Source organism: Hypanus sabinus, chromosome 7, assembly GCF_030144855.1.
Source record: "Hypanus sabinus isolate sHypSab1 chromosome 7, sHypSab1.hap1, whole genome shotgun sequence".
Classification (NCBI taxonomy): Eukaryota; Metazoa; Chordata; class Chondrichthyes; order Myliobatiformes; family Dasyatidae; genus Hypanus; species Hypanus sabinus.
The window spans coordinates 169,139,560-169,164,555 of NC_082712.1; the positions used below are offsets into that span (position 1 = coordinate 169,139,560).

General features: G+C 42.5%; 1 protein-coding gene across 3 annotated transcripts in view; it reads right to left on the reverse strand.

Moving 5' to 3' along the window:
• The window catches only part of shank2b (SH3 and multiple ankyrin repeat domains 2b), a 1,221,224-nt gene extending 1,197,385 nt beyond the window's left edge, over positions 1 to 23,839 (reverse strand). For all 3 annotated transcript variants that reach the window (XM_059976077.1, XM_059976076.1, XM_059976075.1), the window contains exon 1: positions 23,470 to 23,839. The gene's annotated coding sequence lies outside the window, so the exon portion shown is untranslated. The remainder of the gene's footprint in view (positions 1 to 23,469) is intronic.
• Between the last annotated feature and the right edge of the window lie 1,157 nt (positions 23,840 to 24,996).

The following is a 24,996-nucleotide window of genomic DNA, read 5'->3' on the forward strand; positions in this document are numbered from 1 at the left end:
ACCAATATATACTTCTGGCATGGTGATAGAGATATGGAGTACACATCCTTTAGGTCTTCTAGGTGCCACTTTGCTTAGCTTTTTCCTAATTGCGTTCTTGCTTTGCTATTAACTGGACACCATATTTTTGGCAAGTTCATCTTAGCTTTTCAGTTAAGCTGCCACAATATGATACAATAACCTTTCCATCTGGACACACACAAAATGCTGGTGGAACACAGCAGGCCAGGCAGCATCTATAAGGAGAAGCACTGTTGACGTTTCGGGCTGAGACCCTTCGTCCTGACAAATGGTCTCAGCCCGAAACATCAACAGTGCTTCTCCTTATAGATGCTGCCTGGCCCGCTGTGTTCCACCAGCATTTTGTGTGTGTTGTTTGAATTTCCAGCATCTGCAGATTTCCTCGTGTTTGCTTTCTATCTGGAGATTGTCTTTGCTGTGGTGTTGTGTTGCACTTGATTCCTTTCTCAATTATGTGCATTGTATGGCCATTTTTTCCTGAAAGCTTCTCAGATCTTCTTGCACTCTTCCTCCTTTGGAGGTCTAATTGTGCATAAGTTATTTGCTCTTAATGCCACGCTTTGAATAATGCCAAGCATTGTCTTCTTTGAACGATTTGACTGGAGGTTCAGGAACTGGTCTCTGTGAGTCTTTTTCCTGTAAGCACTCAACTCCAGCTTGTCTACCATCCGTTTTACCATAACATCTAAAAAATGGCAGAGTACCCTCACTTTCTACTTCCATGGTAAACTGTATGGCCTTGATCTGATCGTTTAAATGTGTTTAAAATGCCCCTAATACTTCCTGACCATGTTTCCACAGGATAAAAAAGTCATCCACGTAGCACAGTCATAAGTCTGGCTTTTTAGTTGTTGTCACCAAGGCTCTTGTTTCAAGGCTGTCCACAAATAAATTGCATTGTACAGGAGATAGAGGAGAGCCTATGGCCATTCCAACAATTGGTTTTACCATTAACATGTTGCAATCAGTATGTGTAAGTATGTGAATGTTAGGGCCAAAGGACAGTATGGATAGAAGATTTAGCATGACAGCTAAAACTCTGACAAACTTCTAAAGATATGTGTTGGAGAGTATATTGACTGGTTGCATCATTGTCTGGTATGGAAACTCCAACCTCCTTGAATGGAAAATCCAACAAAAAGTAATTAATACATCACAGGTAAAGCTCTGCCCACTACTGAGCACATCCACACAGAGCACTGTCGCAGGAAAGCAGCATCCATCATCAAGGACTTCTACCATCCAGCCCGTGGTCTCTTCTTGCTGCTGCCATCGGGAAGAAGGTGCAAGAGCCTCAGGACTCACCCCACCGGGTTCAGGAACAGTTATTACCCCTCAACCATCAGGCTCTTGAACAAGAGCGGGTAACTTCACTCACCTTCATTCATCTCATCACTGAACTGTTCCCACAACCTATGGACTCACATTCAAGGACTCATTATTATTTTGCTCTTTTTTCATTTGTATTTGCACAGTTTATTGTCCTTTGTACATAGGTCGTTGACTGTCCTGTTGGGTGCAGTCTTTCATTGATTCTATTAATGTTTCTTGAATTTACTGTGTATGCCGGCAAGAAAATGGATCTCAGGATTTTTTTAAATAGTGACAAATATATACTTTGATATTAAATTTACTTTGAGCTTTAAAACACTCAGCAGGTCAGACAGTATCAATGGAAAGCAGAAATTTTAACATTTCTTGTCAGGAAGCCTTTGACATTTTCAAAGATCAACATTATTCACTATATATATTTACACAGATTAGGAATTTGTGTGTGTTAGCATGATATGCATCAAAAAGCAACATTCTACATTTGTAAAGCATTATACAAAATAAAATTAGAAGTATGGATATGGAATAAAATGTGCAAAATAAATAAATAATGCATGTATTTACAACATAAACAATATTATAAAAAGTGGTTTCAAGCAGAGGTTCCCAGCATGGAGTCCACAAATTTCTTGTTTAATGATATTGGTATATAGCATAAAAAAGGTGTGGAAGCCCTGGTTTAAAGTGTTAACAGTACAGTGCAGCAATAAGGGTAATAGATAGAGGGGGTGGGGGGCTAACTGTAATGATTGATCAGATTAAATGCCCAGGGGAAGAAACTTCTAAGATGTTGTGAAGTTTTTGTTTTAATAGCCCAAGATGCATCTTCTCTCAAATAAAACAAAACAGAAAATTATTTCAAACCATTTTAACTCCCCTCCTCATTCCCACGCTGATGTATCTGTTCTAGACCTCCTCTACTGCCAGAATGAGGTCAAATGCAGTCTGGAGAAAGAGCACTTCATATGCCATCTGGATAGTCTACAACCCAGTGACATAAGTATTGAGTTCTCCAATTTCAGATAACCTGCTCCCACTAAAATTGAAAGTCAAAAGTCAAAGTAAAATTATTATCTAAGCATGTGCACTACACATTATCATAGACTAGGGTGGGAGGGGAAGAAATAAGAAGCTGGGAGGGGAGCTCCTTCCCCTCCCACTATTTTCTTATTCTAGGTTCTGCCCCCTTCCTTTCCAGTCATGATGAACCTGAAACATCAACTGTTTACTCCTTTCCATAAATGCTGAGATCCTCCAGAATTCTGTGTGTGTTGCTCAAGACTTCCAGCATCTACAGATTATCTTGTATTCGTTGGACACAATTTTTTACAGCAAGCTATGAGTGATTATAACTGACTCCTACATGTTTCAAGTAGAAACCCAGATTTATTGAATAACTGTATTCATGTTCCCGTGTGGTCATGTGGGATTTGAACTTCTGTTGCTGGATCCTTAGTCTTGATCCTTGAGTTGTTAATCCAGCAACACTCGTGATCTTATCATATCTGTACTTAACACTCTCACTCACAAAATTTCAGAATGGTTACCATTGCATCTACGTTGACATTGTACTAGAATAATTGGGACTTTTGATATAATGAGCTTAAGCCTGATACCACCTGGTCCTCCTTCAACAAGGAAAAGGCAAGGTAGGGAGGAAGGGATGGAGGAGGGGGGATAACAGAAAATGAGGGAGAAAACAGTGTCAGGTGGGTAGAAGCAAGGGAAGTGAAGCAGTATTCATTCACAAATAAATTGCAAGTTTTGTAGAGTTCCCAAGAGACTTTGAACTAATTTTACACACTAAACTCCAACCATCCTCCCACTTCCCACCTACTTTGTTCAACTGCAGTTTGGACAATTGAGAAGGGATTTGTTTGAACTTGGGGAGGATTCCAAAGTTCCTGACAGGGTGAATGTAAGCAGGGCAGTTTGGGGAATTTAGACCGATTAAAAATAACGATTTGCCCAGTTAAGCAGATGAAGCAAGGGCAATTTCTCTCAGCGACAGTGACTTCATGGAAACACCCGAATCAAGGAGGCAACATTTAACTACGTTGTGGGTGAAAAGCTTGATGCAAAAAAAACACAGCTCTCCTGCACCTCTATGTAATAATTCTGACATGCTAACCAGAGCAACCAGACTGAGTGAGCAATGTAGATGAGCAGAGATTTTTCGACAAAATATAAGATTACATGCAGTTCCTAGTGATGTTACTCACATTAAGTTGGACCACATGCTAGTCTATAATGAATGGTGTAGGTTAGCATATAATTTGCAATTAGTACATTGCTGTGAAGATGTTTCTGCATCCTTTTGGGTCCATGTGGTATGTCTGCTAAATAAGCAAAGGGTAAGTTCGCCCACTTTTATTGGTAAGACCAGCAGAGATTGCAATTTTTATATTAGTACTTGGCTAGCCTGAAGGGAAACTTTATACTTTAAAGAAAGATTAGCTTTATTTTGTCACATGTACATTGAAACCATACAATGAAATGCGTCCTTTGTGTCATTGTCATTGTATGCAATGTGCTGGGGGCAGCCACAAGTGCTTCTGGCAGTTACACAGTATGCCCACAGCTTACTAACCCTGACCTGTTCATCTTTCAGCAATGTGTGTGGGAACCAGAGTATCCAGAGGAAACTCACAGTCACAGAGAGAACACACAAACTCCTTACAGACAGCAGTGGGAATTTAACCCAGATCTTATACTGCTGGATTTTTTTGTGCATGTTAAAGAGTTTGATATTGTACCTATTCTCTATAGCAATTGCTGTGTTTGTTTGGCAGTAACTGGGAATCTCTGATGCAATTGGCTGTTCCTGACAAGCACACATCTCATCACCTTATTCCTTTGTTCTTTAATTTCTTTATTTTCTAGATGGGATGGGCATAAAACCATAAGATATAGGAACAGAATTATGTCATTCAGCCCATTGAGATGTCTGTGTGTGGTTCTGGAGTTGGGCAGACTTGGAATTTGAGGAGATTAAGGAGAGTTCTCTGTGCTTAACATACAAAGTGCATCTGATGTCTCTTCACCTGTATTCATTGGAGCTCAGAGGGATAAGACGGTGGGGGGAGGGAGGGTGGTTCTCATTGAACCCTACTGGATACTGGAAGGCCTGGAATGGGTGGATATGCAGAGAATGTTTCCATTAGTAGGAGAGTCTATAATCCAAGGGCACAGCCTCAGAATAAAGAGGATTCCCTTTAAATCTGTGATGAGGATGGTTCTGCAGCCAGAGGGTGGTGAATCTGTAGAATTTGTTGTTACAGAGGGCAGTGGGGACCAAGTCATTGGGTGGATTTAAGACAGAGATTGATAGGTTCTTAATTGGTAGGGGAGTTAAGGGCTACAGAGAGAAGATGGTTAAATTATTAAAATCAGCAGATTGAATGGCAGAACAGACTTGATGGGTTGAATGGCTAATTCTGTTCCTGTATCTAACGGTCTTGTGGTTTCATAATTCTGCTCTCTCAGTTGAATATGGAGCAGTTGTCTCTGATGTATTACTGACACCTGTAGGCAAAGACAGGAAAGCAAAGGCACATGTCCAACTGCACCAGGGCAAGGTTCAGGGTGGAAAAGATGATGGGTAATCAGAAGGGAACATATGAATTTTCCAGCAGGTGTAAGCCACTTAATAACTTATGGATGATCTGATTGTAATCTCAGCAATATATTCCTGTCTATAGACCACAAAACATTGCAGCAGTATTAGGCATTTGGCCCATTGAGTCTGCTCCGCTATTCCTTTCCTTCTTTGGGACTATCCTAATAGATCTCTCTGAAGTTAGGTGCCCACTGCCATAGGCAGCATTTTAACAGCCATCCCATTATGGTGAGGTGCCCTAATACTGGGCAGTGAGCCTGTGGAAGTTTTATAGTGGATGCTGAGAAGGTTTACCTGGGTGCTGCCTGGATTAGACAGCATGTCTTAATGAGGAAAGGTTGAGTGAACAAGGAAGGAGAATGAGAGGTGATTTGATAGAAATGCTTAAGATAATAAGAGGCATAGATAAAGTACATGGCCAGCAACTTGTCCCCCAGGGTGGAAATGGCTAATACAGGAATGCATAATTTTAAGGTGGTTGGAGGGAAGTATAAGGGGGAAGTCAATGATAGATTTTCATACACAAAGAGTGGTGGGTGTGTGGAACACACTGACAGGGATGGTGACAGAGGCAGCTACATTATGGGCATTTAAGAGACTCTTAAATAGGCATATGGATGAAATAAAAATGGAAGGCTTTGTGGGATACTAGCATTAGAATTAACTTGGAGTTTGTTAAAGGGTCAGCAGAACATTGTGGGCCAAAGGGCCTGTACTGAGCTATGCAGTTCCAAGGTCTACATTATTCCTATTTTCTTTACCCTCCCTATAATCTTATCAACTCCTCCAAGATTCTACACCGGACCTACAAACAAAGGGAAATTTGCAATTGACAATTGATTTTTGATTAATATATAATTAACCTACTGACCAGTACTTCTTTGGGATATGGGAATAGACTCTGCCACCCAAAAGAAGCACATGCTAGTGAGAACATGCAAACTCCACGCATAGACAATAAACAATAAACAATAGGTGCAGAAGTAGACCATTTGGCCCCTCGAGTCTGCACCGCCATTCTGAGATCATGGCTGATCATTCACTATCAATATCCAGTCCCTGCCTCGTCCCCATATCCCTTGATTCCCCTATCCATCAGATATCTATCTAGCTCCTTCTTGAAAGCATCCAGAGAATTGGCCTCCACCGTCTTCCGAGGCAGTGCATTCCACACCTCCACAACTCTCTGGGAGAAGAAATTCTTCCTCAACTCTGTTTTAAATAACTGACCTCTTATTCTCAATCCATGCCCTCTGGTACTGGACTCTCCCAACATTTGGAACATATTTCCTGCCTCAATCCTATCAAATCCTTTAATTATCTTAAACGTTTCAATCAGATCCCCTCTCAAACTCCTCAATTCCAGTGTGTACAAGCCCAATCTCTCCAATCTCTCTGCGTGAGACAGCCCTGCCATCCCAGGAATCAACCTGGTGAATCTACGCTGCACTTCCTCAATTGCCAGACTGTCCTTCCTCAAACCTGGAGACCAAAACTGTACACAATATTCCAGGTGTGGTCTCACCAGGGCCCTGTACAAATGCAAAAGGACATCCTTGTTCTTGTACTCAATTCCCCTTGTAACAAAGGCCAACATTCCATTTGCCCTCTTCACTGTCTGTTGCACTTGCTCATTCACCTTCATTGACTGATGAACTAGGACTCCTAGGTCTCTTTGCATTTCTCCCTTACCTAACTCTACACCGTTCAGACAATACTCTGCCCTCTTGTTCCTGCTTCCAAAGTGAATAACTTCACATTTATTCACATTGAATGACATCTGCCAAGTATCTGCCCACTCACCCAGCCTATCCAAGTTTCCCTGTATTCTCCTAACGTCCTCTTCGCATGTCACACTGCCACCCAGTTTAGTATCATCAGCAAACTTGCTGATATAGTTTTCAATGCCCTCATCTAAATCGTTGACATAAATCGTAAAGAGCTGTGGTCCCAATACAGAGCCCTGTGGTACCCCACTAGTCACCTCCAGCCAGTCCGAGAAACACCCATTCACTGCTACCCTTTGCTTTCTATCTGCCAACCAGTTTTCTATCCATGTTGAAACCCTGCCCCCAATGCCATGAGCTCTGATTTTACTCACCAATCTCCTATGTGGCACCTTATCGAATGCCTTCTGAAAATCTAGTTACACAACATCCACTGGCTTACCCTCGTCTAACATCCCTGTTACACCCTCAAAAAACTCCAACAAATTAGTCAAGCATGATTTGCCGTTGGTAAATCCATGCTGGCTTGGCCTAATTCTATTACTGCCATCAAGATGTGCCACTATTTCGTCCTTAATAATGGACTCAAGCATCTTCCCCACGACTGACGTTAGGCTAACAGGGCAATAGTTCTCTGTTTTCTCCTTCCCTCCCTTCTTGAAAAGTGGGATAACATTAGCCACTCTCCAATCCTCAGGAACTGATCCTGAATCTAAGGAACATTGGAAAATGATTACCAATGCATCCGCAATTTCCTGAGCCACCTCTTTTAGAATCCTCGGATGCAGACCATCTGGACCCGGGGATTTATTAGCCTTCAGTCCTACCAGTCTACTCATCACAGTTTCTTTCCTAATGTCAATCTGTCTCAATTCCTCTGATATCTTATGACCCTGGCCCATCCATACATCTGGGAGGTTGCTTGAGTCCTCCCTGGTGAAGACAGATCTAAAGTACGCATTAAATTCTGTTGCCATTTCCCTGTTTCCCATAACAATTTCTCCCAATTCATTCTTCAAGGGGCCAACATTGTTCTTAACTATCTTCTTTCTCTTCACATAGATAAAAAAGCTTTTGCTATCCCCTTTTATATTCCTGGCTGGACTGAGCTCATACCTGATTTTTTCTCTCCGTATTGCTTTGTCAGTCAAGATCTGCTGTTCCTTAAAACTTTCCCAATCATCTGTATTCCCACTCATCTTAGCTCTGTCATACTTCTTTTTCTTTAATGCTATACAATCTCTGACTTCCTTTGTCAACCACTTTGTCAACCCCCTCTTTGAATCTTTCCTTCTCATTGGAATGAACTGCTTTTGCATCTTTTGTATTATCCCCAAGAATATCTGCCTCTGCTGATCCACTGTCTTTCCTGCCAGGGCATCCGCCCATTTAACTTTGGCCAGCTCTTCCCTCATGGCTCCGTAGTCTCCTTTATTTAATTGCAACACTGACACCTCTGATCTGCCCTTATCCCTCTCAAATTGTAGATAAAAACTTATCATGTTATGATCACTACTTCCTAATGGCTCCTTTACTTCAAGATCACTTATCAATTCCTGTTCATTACACATCACCAAGTCCAAAATAGCCTCGTTCCTGGTTGGCTCAAGCACAAGCTGTTCCAAAAATACATCCCTTAGACACTCCACAAACTCCCTATCCTGGGGTCCAGCACCTACCTGATTCTCCCAGTTCACCTGCATATTGAAATGTCCCATAACGACTGCATCACCTTTAGCACATGCCAATGTTAACTCCCTAATCAACTTGTACCCAATATCCACGCTACTGTTTGGGGGCCTGTACACAACACCCATTAGGGTCTTTTTACCCTTACTGTTCCTCAGCTCAAACCACACAGACTCTACTTCCCCTGTTCCCAAGTCACCTCTTGCTAAGGACTGAATCTCATTCCTCACCAACAGGGCCACCCCACCCCCTCTTCCCATATTTCTGTCTCTACGATAGCAAGTATACCCTGGTACACTCAATTCCCAGGCCTGATCCCCTTGCAGCCATGTCTCCGTTATCCCAACAATATCGTAGTTCCCCATTTTCATCTGAGCTTCAAGCTCATCTGTCTTATTTCTGACACTACGCACATTCAAGTATAGAATTCTTTGCCCATTCCTCCTCACTTTGCTTAAAACACTGTCTATTGTACCTAACCCAGCTCCTTGAACTTCCATCAGGCTAATTGCACCTTGAATTTTGATGACCTTCTCAAGATCACCCAAACCTTCTACACATTTAACCCCATGCTCCTTCTGACCAACCCTCTGTACATGTAACTTTTCCAACGCATGTTCTGTCTCACCTTTCTCCTTTACACAATTAATATTTGGGAAACGTGTAATCCCCACCTGTCCCTTATCCTTCATCATATCATCTTCTCTCGTAATCTGGATCCCTGCCCCCTGCACATCTAGTTTAACCCCCCCCCGAGCAGCACTGGCAAACATTCCTGCAAGAATGTTAGTACCCCTCCATTTCAGATGTAGACCGTCCCTTCGAAACAGATCCCAACGTCCCTGGAACAAAGACCAATTATCCATAAACCTGAACCCTTCCTTCCCTGCACCATGCTCTCAGCCTCGTATTAATGTGCATAATCATTCTATTCTTCGCCTCACTCGCACGTGGCACAGGTAGCAATCCCGAGATTGTCACCCTGGAGGTCCTGCCTTTCAGCTTCACTCCTAACTCCCTGAACTCTCTAAGCAGGACCCCCTCACTCACCTTACCTACATTGTTGGTCCCTACATGGACCACTACATCTGGGTTCATGCCCTCGTTCTCAAGAATAGCCTGCAACCGATCTGAGATGTCCCGGACCCTGGCACCAGGGAGGCAACATACCATCCGAGACTCCCGATCTGCCTCACAAAATCTCCTATCTGCCCCCCTAACTATAGAATCCCCTAAAACTATAGCTCTCTTCTCTTCCCTCCTCCCCTTTCTAGTTGAGGATCTTTCTAGCAGCAGGATTGAACCCAGGTCTCTGGAACTTTGAGGGGCAGCGTCTCAGCCAGCAGTGCCACTGTGCCGCCTCTATCCAATGTGACCGCCACAAGCTGCGGATAACAAATTAACTTCACACATAGTTGTGTGTTTGGAAGAATTTTGTTAGTGAGAAGCGATCCAATATCTTGTCCAAGCAGACAAGACCAAGAAAAAGACCCTACATGTCAGCTACCATGTCCTAGAACAGGATAACAAATATTTTTCAGCACCTTGCACCAACATACCAACAGATGGGTAGAATAATAAACAACATCCACTAGCTCACCCCATCCCATTAATAGATACTTTTCTTTAATTTATCATATTTACATTGAAATAGCAATGCTCAAGATTGGAACAGCTTGCAAAGAAAAATTGGTGGACCCAGCCCAGCCCATCCCAGGAAAGCACTCACCAGCATTGAGCACATCTACAAGGAGCATGGCCACGCGAAAGCAGCATCCATCATGAAGCCTACCATCTAGGCCATGCTCTCTTCTCACTTCTGCCATTGGGAAGGAGGAGCCTCAAGTCCCACACCAATAAGTTCAGGAACAGTTATTACCCACAACCATCAGGCTCCTGAATCAATGTGAATAATAAAATTACTTTGCTTTGAATTACTGTAAATGCGTTGTTTGTGTTAACGACTAACACAACTGAAGGATGTGCTTGGGGCAGCCCACACAATGCTCAGCAGAACAAAATAGATCACAAGCAACAAATCATCAATAGCAAAGCACATCCCATTCCTCCCTCCCACACACTCACTCACATTCACAGTCCTCCAACCCCAAGACAGGTCATCTGAGGCCTCCAGCGGACTCACAGACCCGCAGACACCGGTTTCAGCTTTCCTTAGTGGTCTCACAGACTCAGGGCTCTGGCTATCGGGGCTCGGCTTCCAATTGAACTTCAGGCTTCGATCTTTGGGATTGATCCCAGGACTCGCCACCACTGACGAATGAGGAATCTTCCAGCTCACACCAGTCTGAGTTCACATGGCGGCACATGGCTGGGGTTCCTGAAGCTAGGAATTATTCCTGCAACTCTTGACTGTATCTTCTCTATCATATCACTCATCATGTGGGGAGTTAGGCCAGAATGATGGTAAGGCACTCCCTCCAACCTGTGGTATAAATATTGCTAACAGAGCACTTACTGCTACAAGCTCTTTCTCCATTTCTGAGTCAGCAAATATGTTGTGCTATAAGTTCCCACTGGAGAACTTCATTTATATTTTAAAACCTCTTGATAAAGCACCTTTTATTCAAAAAGGGAAACAATATTACTATGGACTTTAATAATACTTTCTAAATGAAGGGAAAAGATGCCTTAAAAACCTTTTACTACTAAAGGAAAATAATATTACTATAGATCTTAATAATATATTCTAAATAATGGGCAAGATGACTTGTACCGACATTGTTTTCATTATTTAATCTCTCCTGTCCTCAGAGACCTTTCATTCTGTTCTATCCTGTCCCCTCCCTTCCTACCTTTCCCCTTCCTACCTTTCCCCTTCCACCCTCTCTGCCGCTTTCTTAGCAACATGAAACATTGATTTCTTGAACTTCTGGCGATGCCCTCCACCCCCTTTACTATTTCCCACCCCTTTCCCCTCTCCCACTTTATCTCCTTGCCCAGCCATTGCCTCCCTCTTGTGCTTCTTCCTCCTTTCTTTCTTCCCCCTTTCTGTCTCTTTCATCAATTTACTTTGCTGCTCTTTACTTCACCCCTCTCCCTCCAGGTTTCACCTATCACCTTATGTTTCTCTCTCCCTTCCCTCCACCTTTTAAATCTACTCCTCAGCTTTTTCTCTCCAGTCCTGCCAAAGGGTTTCGGCCTGAAACCAACTGTACTCTTCTCCTAGATGCCGCTTGGCCTGCTGAGTTCCTGCAGCATTTTGTGTGTGTTGCACTTGTTCGTTTGTAACACCTTTTCTCTCACTTTCTCTGCTTTTAACCATTACATCTTTCAAAGTTCACATACCATACACTTGAGAAACAACACTAAGTGCTGGAGGAACTCATCGGACCAGGCAAAATGTCTTCATCATCACCATGTGCCATGTTGTAAGACATGGGTGATCATGGTCTTTAACCCTGATTGTTCTTGGCAAATTTTTCTACAGAAGTGGTTTGGCATTACCTTCTTCTGGGCAGTGTCTTTACAAGATGGGTGATCCCAGCCATTATCAATATTCTCCAAAGATTGTCTACCTGGTGTCAGTGGTCGCATACCAAGGACCTGTGATATGCACCGGCTGCTCATACAACAATCCACTACCTGCTCCCATGGCTTCTCGTGACCCTGATCAAGGGGCTAAGCAGGTGCTACACCTTGCCCAAGGGTGACCTGCAGGCTAGCAGAGGTACGCCTTACACCTCCTTTGGTAGAGATGTAGCTCAACCCCACCACAAAATATTTATGGAGAGGAATGAACAGTCGACCTTTCAAGCCGAGACGCTTCATCAGAACCGATTATGTATGGTATACTTCCCTTCATTGCTCAGGGATTGAGTATAAATGAGTATGAAAGGATCATGTTTAAGTCATGTTGTAGTTCTATAAAACTTTGGTTAGGCTGCAGTTGGAATACTGTATATAATTCTGGTCACCTCATTGCCAGAAGGATGTGGAAGCTTTGGAAAGGATACAGAAGTGGTTTATAATGAATCTAATTGGATTAGAGGGTAACAACTTTCATTGGACAAGTTGGGTTGTTTTCAATTGAGCATCAGAGATGGAGGGGAAACGTGAGAGGAGTTTATAAAATCATGAGAGACACAGAAAGGGCAGAAATGTCAAATAGTACAGAACAAGCAGTTAAAGTGAGAACTGGAAATGTTAAAGGAGATGTGTGCTGCAAGTTTTTTTTTAAGGAGAGAAGAAGCTGTCTGAACAGGATGTCAGAGGTAGTGGCGAAAGCAGCTGTGATGGTGACATTTAAGAGATTTGTAGACAGGCACAGGGAATGGAAGGACAGAGGGTAGACATGATCAGGCAGAAGAGGTTTAGTATAATTTGGTAACGTGTTCAGCACAGTTAATATGGGCTGAAGGGCCTATTCCTATGCTGTACTGTTCTATGTTTAACTTTCTGTATTCCAAGATAGATAGCACAAATCTGTGTAATCCCTCCTCATAATCCTTACAATGAAGATATCATGCTGTTAGATCTTGCAGTTCTCTCTCTAAAACCGGTATATCCTCTCCCTGAAATGCTTCCTGTTCTCCTAGTAGTATAATCTAACCAGGATTTGTTATGGCTAGTGTAACATCTATCCTTTTGTCTTCCAGATAGACAGTGAATAAGCAGAGAAGTGGTTGAGCCCCACAGTCACTCAGCCAATGAGTGGCATTGTAGGCTCTTTGCCATATAATATACACTCAGAGGCCACTGAATTAGATACTTCCTGTATCTAATAAAGTGGCCACTGAGTGTACGTTTGTGACTTTCTGTTGCTGTAGCCCATCAGCATCAAGGTTCGACTTGACGTGTGTTCAGAGATGTCCTTCTGCACACCGCAGTTGTAATGTGTGGTTATTTGAGATATTGTCACATTCCATCAGTCCAGCTATTGTGAATTTATTCCTCAAGCATTTAACACACTGGCATTCGAAGATATACTGCCTTTGGAAATAGCGTAGAGGAAGTTCACCAAGCTGATTCCAGAGATGAGGAGTTTACCTATAGGGAGAGATTGAGTCACCTCAGACTGTACTCACTAGAATTAGAAAGAATGACAGGGGTCAGATAGTAACATTTAAATTATAAAACAGATCAGATAGAGGCAGGAAAATTGTTTCCACTGGTAAGTAAGACTAGAACTGGGGACATAGCCTCAAGATTCAGTGGAATTGATTTAGGATGGAGATAAGGGGAAAATGAATCTCAAGGTAATATATAGTGACATATACCTACTTTGATAACAAATTTACTTTGAGCTTTGAACTTCAGTGAATCTGAGTGAGTCTGATTTTTGTATGGCAATGGAATTAAAGGCTTTGAGGAAAAGGCAGGTAGATGGAGCTGAGTCCACAGCCAGATCAGTCACAATCTTATTGAATGGCAGAGCAGGCTCAATTGGGCCAGATGGCCAACTCCTGCTCCTATTTCTTATGCTCTAATGTATAGGACTATTTCATTATAAGGTCATGTGTGTGTAGACAAGCAAAAGGCAGTGCAGAGAAGCCGAGGACAAAACAATTAACTCCATTGCAGTCTCCATCCTGTTATTTTCACCCCAGAAGAAATTTCAAGCAAAGACACTCAGTCCATAACACTGCAAGACACAGGAGCAGAATTAGGCCATTTGGCCATTGCGTCTTCTACACCATTCCTCTATTATCATCCCTCTCACCCACTCTCCTTCATACTGCCTGTAACCTTTTATGCCCTTACTAATCAAGAACATATCAACCTTTACTTTAAATGTACAAAATGACTTGACCTCCACAGTCATCTGTGGCAATGAATTCCACAGATTCACCACTCTGGCTAAAGAAATTTCCCCTCATCTCTGTTCTAAAGGGATGTCCTTGTATTCTGAGGCTGTGCCCACTGAACCTGGACTCCCTCATTATAGGAAACATCATCTCTACATCCATTCTATCAAAGCCTTTCAATATTTAATAGGATTCAGTGAGACCCTCCCTCATTCTTCTACACTCTAGTGAGTAAAGGTCAAAGGCCATCAAATGCTGCTCCTTTATTCCTGCAATCATTCTCATGAACGTCAATGCCAGTCTAAACAACTTCTTCCACCAGTTACTTTGAGTCAGTAACTTAATGTGACACTCTTCTGGCAGTTCTGCTTGCTTCCAAGAGTTAATTATCTCCAATCCTTGTCCGATTTTTACTGAGTTTCATTTTAAACAATACCAAATGCCGCCACATTGATCAGCTTCATTGGGAGTCAATTAATCAATCAGCAACTGACAGAAATAACCTGAATCCAATCTCCAGTCTCGCCTGGGGCCTACTAATTATGGCACTCATGCCTGCACTCTCTGTTCAATCTAATAATATGCTTAAATGTACATTATCTAGGCTGCTCTTCATCGCAAATCCTGGCACATGTCTGCTCTTAATTCTCTTCACACCAATTAAAAAAAGAAGCTCAGTTTCACAATCTAAAGGCTTACTTTGAGCTTTTCAGCAGATCAAGAGTGCACTTACATTGGAGGTGCAAAGCATTTTTACTCTGTACAACAAATACGATTACCATATAATCCAGGGATGGGGGAGTGGGGGAGTTGGGTGGCAGTATAGTTAATCCTGGAGGAAAGTAAATGTACTTTTTTTTCTTCATTGAAACCTGTGGGATATTAAAAGACATAGATTGAGTAGATGTCAAGAGGATGTTTCCTATAGTGGGGGAGACTAGGACCAGAGTGCACAGCCTCTGAATAAAAGGATATCCCTATAGAACAGAGATGAAGAGGATTTTTTTTTAATCTAGTTGGTGGTGAATCTGTGGAATTTATTTTCACAGGCACCTGTGGTGACCAAAGCATTGGGTATATTTAAAGCAGATTGGGAGGTTCTTGATTGGTAAGGGCATCAAAGGTTACAGGGAGAAAGTAGGAGATTAATTTGAAAGAGATATTAAATCAGCCATGATGAAATGGTGGAGCAGATTTGATGGGCCAAATAGTGTAATTCTGCTCCTATATCTTATGGTCTTATAATCTTTTTAGGAAATGGAAGTCTCATTCTGCAAGTCGTGGCAACTCCAAATTCACACTAACTTTTTAACATCAGTTGATGCTGAAACTAGTGGTATAGTTGTATCTCAAATCTGCCCTGAGCATTAACTCAACCAGCTCCCCTCTGCTAACACTCTCCTCCAGCTGGCCAAACTTGTTCCCATCCTGAAACACTCCTTGTTCCTATATTCCCTGGTTTTATAAATCAGTGAGACTGGAGTTCGAGGCCCCATGTTCAGGGTCCCTTCTTTGGCGAGTCCAGAATTTGGGGCCTTGTGTTTGGTTATTGGTGTGTCCTAGACTTGATGCTGAGGATTGAGGGCCGGCGGGGTTGTGGGGGGTGAGGGGGGGATATTGATCAGATATTGATAGGGATATTGATATATTGATCTATATGGAAGTCAAAGCTTAATGTCCAAAGCCCCGAGACTGAAAGTCTCTGTAAGTCCAGTGGGGTGATTGAAGCCCAATATCTGTTGCCAAGTCCACTAGAGGTAGGAGACAGAAGGTGGGCTGCCTGCCTTGTATGTGTGTGGGTGAGAGGGAGGCACTAGGCTTATTTTGCTGGTGATGCTTTGTTCATCTTGGTGTGTTCTGTGTGGTTTTGCTGAGCGTTGCAAGCATGCTACATGCTCATTATCCTGATGAAGGGTCTGGGTCCGAAGGGTTGACCATTTGCTCTTTTCCATAGATGCAGCCTGGCCTGCTGAGCTCCTCCAGCATTTTGTGTGTGTTGCTGTGAGCATGCTATGTTGGCACTGGAATATGTGGTGACAGTTGCGGGCTGCTCTCAACACATCCTTAGGTGTGTTGTTGTTAACACAAACGATGCAATTCACTGTATGTTTCCATGTACGTGTGACAAGTAAACTTGAATCCTAAACCTTTGGTTCCTTCTATTTACTACATATCAAAGGCACTCACATGGACTCTTGCTGCACCTGCCTTTTCATTGTCTAGGTAGGATAGTCCTTGTTTCCAATCTCCTCTGACACCAATCTGCTGTACCCATGTGGAACTTTATCATTCATTCATTATGTGCCGTGTTGAATTCAACAGTAACTCAGATAACCACATGTTACAACAGTTGTGTGCAGAAGAGCATCTCTGAACACACAACACATTTTACCTTGAAGTGGATGGTCTAAAGCATCAGAGGACCATGAATATGCCTCAATAAAGTAGTTGCCTCAGTAACTACTTTATTTAGGTCCAGAAGGTATGCAAAGTGTAGGAAGGTATGCAACATTGCTAGTTAAAAGATATTTTGTTAAGTATATGGATAGGAAAGATTTAGAGGGATATGGGCCAAACACAGACAAATAGGGCTAGCAAATGTGGACACCTAGGTCAGAATGGGAAAGTTGGGCAGAAGGGCCTATTTCCATGCTGTATAATCCCAGTTACTGGAAGTAACCTTCGCAAATTTATTTCATAATCCTCACATTGCCTGAAATTCCTAATCTCCCTCATGTATATCCATGTACTATACTTTTTAAATGGGTGCAAAAATGGAGAAGTCTCGGGATGTTTTGTGCATGTTCTGAAAATACACAAGAAGCAACAAATAAGGCTTATAGTAAATGAACAGAAAGAGGCAGCTATACTATACCTATATAAAACACAAATTTGACCTCAGCTAGAGCATCGTGTTCATTACTCCACCCACACGTTGGGAAGGACATCACTGTTTTGGAGAGTATAGAGAAAAGATTTCATTGAATGGCTCTGGAGTGAAAATGAACTCTTCAACCCACGATCTACCTCATTATGGCCTTGCACCTTATTGTCTCCCTTCACTGCATTTTCTCTGTGACACTTCATCCTGCATTCTGTTCTTTGTACTACTTCAATGCACTGTTATAATGTATTGATCTGCATCGACAGCATGCAAAGCAAGTTTTTCACTGTACATGTGACAATAATAAACCAATTTACCAATTTTGAAAATCTTTAATTTTGTGGATCCTCTTTAGAGAAAGGGAGCCAAGAGAGGAAATTTAATAAAGGGGTTTCTAAACATGAGGTGCTTCAAGGGAGGCTGCTTCCAGCAATTGAAAGGCTGATAATGAGAGAGCAGAGGTTAAAAGGTGCTTGTCCGAAGAACCAGGGATATACTCTCCTATTAAGTAATTTGGATTTGAATTGGACTGTCTTACGGTTAATGGAAAGAGATTTGATGGTCATGTTCAAAAGAAGCTGGCTTTACAATCCTATGGGAGGGAAGGGTTAGATTGATCTTAAACTAGGTTAACAAGTCAGCACATTGGGGGCCGAAGGGACTAAACTTTGCTGTAGTGTTCTATGATCTGAGTTCTAATCCATGATATAAGACCTGAGAAGCAAGTTGCTCTTCATAGGAGTTAACACTGACTCAATGGACCAAATATTTTCTTTCTGTGTCGTACTAGAATGATTTACACCCATAATAATATTCAAATAAAATTGCTTTTGGTACCTCTAGGGGAATATGGAAGAAACTCTTAGAATCAAAAGATGATTCAAGTAATAGTGATTGGCAATAATATCATTTATGATGTTCCCTCTAAGGAATACACTTTAAAGAAGTGATTTGTTTAATAATGTTTTATTCTCATACCGGTAAATGAGAGCATCAGATAATATTTTTATTATTTTTCTGACAGGGTGCCAGGCAGGCCGGGAGTATTGCAAGAGCAGCAAGCTGGTTTCTCTCAGAGCAAGCCAATTAGGTGCTCCGTGTTTGGATATCACCACCTTGTGACCTTCAGCCTGGCCTGCTGGGCACAGAAAGGGATCTGGATCACAGTCGCTGAATCCAAAAGGTGAGATCGAATGGGGATGGGGGTGACACCTGGTGTTGCATTGGTACTGAGAACCACCAAAATGAGATTCGTGGCATGTACACGTTGTGGGGGAATGAGTCCCACTGAAATCCACGTTGGTATGGGAATTAGATGGTATAGTGAGCTTAGGCTGAACATAAAATCAAGTTGTGGGGGGAGATGGAGGTGGGGCGTGGGATCAATCTCCTCTGTCCAAGTTGCATGAAAAGTTGATTTATTATTAACACAAACAATTAGTGTTCAGTCCTCATAAATTCACTAAGCAGCAACAGCTAGCAGCCACTAAGCATGGCGGGGGGGGTGGAGTTCAACCATTCCAGTTGGCGCCACCAACTACCTCCCTCTGACTATTACCTCCAACATTACACTGCACTGTAAGCACTTTTAAATACTTTTTATAATACTGTTTACATTGTAAATGCATTCTGGTATTTTTGTACTTATGCACAATTTCAAAAGGTTTCAATAGGTACATTTAATATCAGAGATATGTATACAATATACATTCTGAAATTCTTTTTCTTTGTAAGTATCAGTGGAGAGCCACATTCCATATCCATTCTTTGACCACTAACTTTTTTTTTGTAATTATTGAATGTTCTTTTTTTGTTGCATATCATGCTCTGACCAATACCACAGCAAATTCTTAATACAGTGGATTCCAGTTAATTAGGCCATCAGTTAATCGGGGCACTGCTTATTTGGGAAAACTCTTAAAGAACAAACATAAATCGAGAAAATAGCCAGGATTCCCTTCATTTATTTGGGACACTGTATCAGTGAAGTGGATCAGCAGACTGTTACCAAACATTTTCTATCTAGTGTCAGTTGTGTGTACGTCATGAGGTCATTAGACACTACACCAGTGCTTAGAGCAAATAATTTTTAAAAAGTGTCATTTGTGTCCTTGTGTTCAAAAGCAGCAATTTTTGTCACTCATAGTTGGCAAGTAATAAACAATAAGACACTTCAGATCACTTTTACTCAGTGCAGTTTCAAACACTCAGGCTTGGAAATGCTAGAAATGGCTGGGAGAGAAAATGAAATGATTTCATATTCAACAAGTCAGACACTATGAAGAATTTGAAGGTATAGACAATCATCTTGAATGTTACAATGAAGATGAAGATTTGGGGGATGCATTCATCAAAAGGGTTATATGAACAAAGTCTATGCTGACTTAGTTCATTTATAGTTAATTGGCAGCATACACTGGATGAATTCCTCTGTTGGTTACTATTAAGAAATAATACAGCTTTATAGAACTGTAATAGCTTTTAAGAGCATAATTCGTTACTCAATTAAATGGTAATTTGTCTTCTTTATATCTTTTTAACTAGTTACATGAAACTTTGGCTAATTGGGGAAGCCGCTTAATTGGGCCAAAAGGTACTGGTCATGATGTATCCCAATTAACTGGAATCCACTGTATATGGAAAAGTATATAGCAAACAAACTGAAGCAAAGATGATAGAAAAATGGAGGGTTATGTAGGAGGAAAGCATTAGATTGATCTTAGAGTAGGTTAAAAAGTTGGAACATTGTGGGCAAAAGGGCCTGTATTGTGCTGTAGTGTTCTATATTCTATGTTCTAAAGTTGATCTTTGATCCTATTCACCTTGTAGTTGCTAGTTGTTATCCTTTGGTAGCTACAATGACTCTCAGAGCTGTTGGTAGCTTTGAAAGTTGCTCCAAGTTGTATGTCTCTAGAATATTGCGGCAGATATTTTTTGCTCAGCTCAAGACTTCTTCACCAATCATCCATACTCCAAACTATGGTTCAGTAGTAGATATCAGTCTCAGAATACAGAGACACAGAAATGCCCAGCATCGGGTGTTAGTTTTGATTTGGACATGTGGACCTGCTTGGTGGGTTCTATCTGTTGCTGCACTGAAGAGTTTAAGGGAGTTGAACAGCAAAATAGCATTGTTGATAGAAAATCAAACTTGTATTCTGTTCACACTGAAAGGACTCAGTACCCCCATCAGGACCTGACCTTATGTTCAGCCGAAGTTTCTTTTATGGGCTCTACCCACACCAGCATGGTGATCAGTGTGACTCATTCCCCTCAATGCTTACATGCCACAGATTTTCCTTTCAAAGTTCAAAGTAAATTTATTATCAAAGTATATATATGTCATCATATTTGAACCAAAACAGAATCAATTAAAGACCACACCCAGCAGGACAGACAAACAACCAATGTGCACAAGCTGTGCAAATAATAATAATGAATAATGAAGCAATAATTATCGAGAATGTGAGATGATGAGTCTTTGAAAGTGAGTCCATAGGTTATGGGAACAGTTCAGTGATGAGGCGAGTGAAGTTATCCCCACTGGTTTAAGAGCCTGATGATTGAGGGCGTAATGACTGTTTCTGAACCTGGCAGTGTTGGGTCCTGAGGCTCCTGTACCACTTTCCCGATGCCAGCAGTGGAAAGGGAACATGACATGGGTGGTGAGTGTTCTTGATAATGGATGCTGCTTTCCTGCAATGGTGATCTGTATAGATGTGCTCAATGGGAGGGAGGACTTCACCCATGATGGACTGGGCCTTTACTTTTTGTAGGATTTTCACTTCAAGGGTATTGGTGTTTCCATACCAGGCTGTGATGCAACCAATCAATATACTCTTCACCAACACACCTAAAGAAGTTTGTCAAAGTTTTAGATGTCAGTCCAAATCTTCACAAACTTCTCAGGAAGCAGAGGTGCTGCTGGCTTTATTCATAATTGCACTTCCATGCTGGGCCCAGGACAGATCCTCTGAAATACTAACACCATGAAATGTAAATGTTGAACCTCTCCACCGATCATTTTGGTGTTCTGCTTACAACTCCTGCACCAGGTTCATCCCATTCACTCTCGCCTTAAGACATAGGACCAGAATTAGACCATTCAGCCCATTGAGTCTGTTCTACTGTTCCATCATGGCTGATTTATTATCTTCTCAACCCCATTCTCCTGCCTTCTCTCGATAACCTTTGATGCCCTTGCTAACCAAGAACATATCAACCTCCACTTTAAATATACCCAGTGACTTGGCCTCCACAGTTGTCTATGGCAATGAATTCCACAGATGTGGATTTAAAAAGTGATCCTGAATGATCCTTTTCTCACTTCCACCCTGGAGGCCTGACTGAAGCCACAGGGTGGTAACATCCAAACGCAATGCAGGTAATTGCTTCATTCTTAGAGAAACCAGCTTGAAGACATTGCTAATTGTTCTGCAGTTCTCCTTGTCGGCCGTGCAGTAAATCAGAAAAATGATAAGAAAGAAATCTGATGTTACCATTTACCTGTATGATCATAAAATGTTATTAAACAAACCATTTTTACTGTAAATGTGTTCCATCAAGGGAACATCTATATACAATATTACAAATAGTTATTATTTCAACAATCTTTGGTTACCTAAAGGAGTTACTTTCAAATACCCCTTGAGCTGCCAAAAGGAATTTGAATAGAATATTACTGTGAGTATAGATCATAACAGTTAAGGAATGGAATCATAGAATAGTAGGGCACAGAGGAAACCATTTGGCCCATTGCATCTGTGCTAGAAAAGGGATGGGTGCAGGGATATGAGCCAAATGCAGGTACATGAGACTTGCTCCTATGGACAACTTGGTCAGCACGGATCTGGATGATACAGAGATCTGGAGATTGCTACATGCATCTGGAGGGGGACAACAGAAATGGAAGGGGTGACAGAGATCCACAGGGGACTACAAGGATCCAGGAGGGGGCCGCGGTGATCTGGAGAGGACTACAGAGATTAGGAGGAGTACTCTGGAGATCAGAAGGAGGGCTACGGAGATCAGGAGGTGCGAGGCTGAATGAGATTACACGAGCTATGGGTTCGGAGATACTGGGGAATATGGATGGGAATTTTAAAATCTGGATGCTAACATGTCAATCCTACAGTCAATATACAACGCATACATGACACCGCAATGGAACTGAAACAGATTACAGTGAAATAACGGACTCGCGGTCACAGTGCCCCACCACGTTGAAACAGCTGGAAGATCTAATTCAGTGAATTACTGGTGAAGAGGCAGTACATTATATTCTAAAACTAAATTCAATTGTCGACATTAAGAGCCCTGTGGCGGTTATGTACAACTGTTTATATTCATTGTGTACATGCTATTACAATAGTCTTCGCTGCCAGGACCGAAAATTCTAAAAATTAATTTTCTTTTGAGAGCCTTCTAGTGGCGATTTGTATTAAAACTAAACTTCCGAGCCTTCCGGGCAAACGCCAGATTCAATTGAACATAGAAGATAGAACAATACAGCACAAGGCAGGCCTTTCGGCCCAGCGATGTCATGCCGACTCTTTAACCTACTCTAAGGTCAATCTAACCCTTCCCTCCTACATAACTCTCCATTTTTCTATCATCCATATGCCTAAGAGTTCTTAAATGCCCCCAATGTTTCTGCTGCCGGCAGGGCGTTCCACGCACCCACCAATGTGTGAAAAAAAACTTACCTCTGACAACCTCGCTATACTTCCCTTCAATCACTTTAAAACTGCACCCTCGTATTAGCCATTTCTGTCTAGGGAAAAGAAGTCTCTAGCTCTCCACTCGATCTAAACCTCTCGTCCACGTCTATCAAGTCACCACTTATCCTCCTTCGCTTCAGAGAAAACCCCTAGATCGCGCAACCTATCAAATTGTCCTAACCTGCACAGTGGAAAGAGTGCATTTTAATACATTGATATTAAAACTCTCCATAGTTAAAACTGATGACTAATGTTCGCTCTTCACAGAGCCGGGGAGGGTGCTATCAACCACACTGAAGTAAAGAACAAACAATAAAACCGAGATGTTCGGCGGGACACAACACTCAAGCAGCCCAGTCCGGGAACGTCGCTGAAGCACTTGAAATGTTCAGAGCTGGAACTGCCAATGGGCGCATGTGACATCAGCGTGGGTCTGTAACTGTACAGCGGTAGCTTTGCCTTGGCACTAGCCTCGGGCGGGTTGAGTTACATTAGCAGGACGCCGGTGACTCGCATCTTACACCAATCACCAGTACACACAATGTTGAGACCGACTATAACTTCCTTTCTTCCGTTCACCGGGAACCAATATCACCAATTTCCGCATTGAAAAACAAATAGAAAATTCTTTGCATAAAATGACTTCGCGTAAAACAGACATTCAGCAAGCGAGTTGTTCGCCCTATTCCCGATTAACCAAAGCCTGACTTACCCTCAGTGCAAACCTCCACCTTACAACGCTCGCTGGCTGTACAAGCACTTTGCAGACAAGTTAAACGCTGACGTCTTGGGTGGCACGGTCGCTACGAACTCCCCTTAAATCCACCTCGAAGTTCCCCAGCCTGCCCAGGATCGACTGAATCAATCAGCCTTTCTCAGAGTGAACGAGGAAGCGAGAGATTCTCCCCAGGAGGCAGGGGACGAGCCTGGGTCGGGACGGAGAGCGAATCTCTCCGGCTGTGACAATTTGTATGGCCAGAAAACGTTCCCCAGTCCAACACTCAGTGTGGCGAGTGCGGACTGACGAGTGTAGCTTCAGTATTCGCCATTCTTGCGTGAAACAGCTTGTCCAATGCTCACGGTAATCCTATAATGGTCCTTAGCTGTAACCCAATCCCAACGTTTTTAACTCTTTGCTGAACTAGCGGCGAACTTCACACCTGGGGTATGGTGCAGTTCCCAGGAGGATCCTTTAGGGCTCACAACAGCACAGGCGCCTGCTCTCTGTGGCGAGGAGACAGCTTTAAAGTAGGGTGTGAGATCTCTTTATAACAAAAATTGCAGGGAATTGCGCTAAATTCTTCAAAATTTAGAGTAACGCAATTTTAAAGGTCACTGCTTTGAATGTAAGCAGCAAGACGGGTGAATGTGTGTCAATGTGATGCTCTGTCACTCTTAGAGCAATAACATAGGCAGTCCTGGCATTAATAACGGGAGTCAATTCGCAGGGGCGCCTTAGTTCCTGCTCGCACGGGCGCGAACTCCTGAGCCGCACTGCACATTGGCGGTGGTGAAGTACCGAGTTCCTACGGTGTATCAATGGGCGAGATTCCCACCGATTGTATCGCTACATATTACCCCGAATGAATCAGAAAATCGTCCCCCTCTTCCCCCTCCCACCAGCACCCCCACCCACATGGCACAGTGCAACTGAAGGTGCTCTGCGAGCATTAACACGCAGGAAACGACGGACTCTGCAGCCAACATCTCGCCTATTCCGTGAACGTGTAGTTGGCGGAGGTTGGGGGTAGATTAGGTCGGGAACCACGCTCTTCGTGTTGTTATGCCTAACACAGCCATGGAGTAATACGGCACGGTACAGGCCCTTCGGCCCGACTCATCCATGCCGACCAAGGTACCCATCTAAGCTAGTCCCATTTTCCAGCGTTTGGCCCATATCCTTCTAAACCACGGATTCCCAACCTTTTTATGCCATGGACCAATACCATTAAGCAAGGTTGGGAACCCCAGTTCCAGAACTTTCCTATCTATAGACTTATCCAAATGTCTTTTAAGTTATTATACCGGACTCAACTACGTTCTCTTGCAGCTTGCTGCTTGTGCGCTTCCACCTTCTGTATGATGAAGTCGCCCTTCGGGTTCGTTTGAAAATCTTTCTCCTCTCAGCTTGAATCTATACCCGCTAATTTTTGGTTCCCTTTTCCTGTGTACATTCTATCTAGGCCGATCATTATCATATAGCCTGCTATAAGAACATAGAACTATACAGTATAGCGCT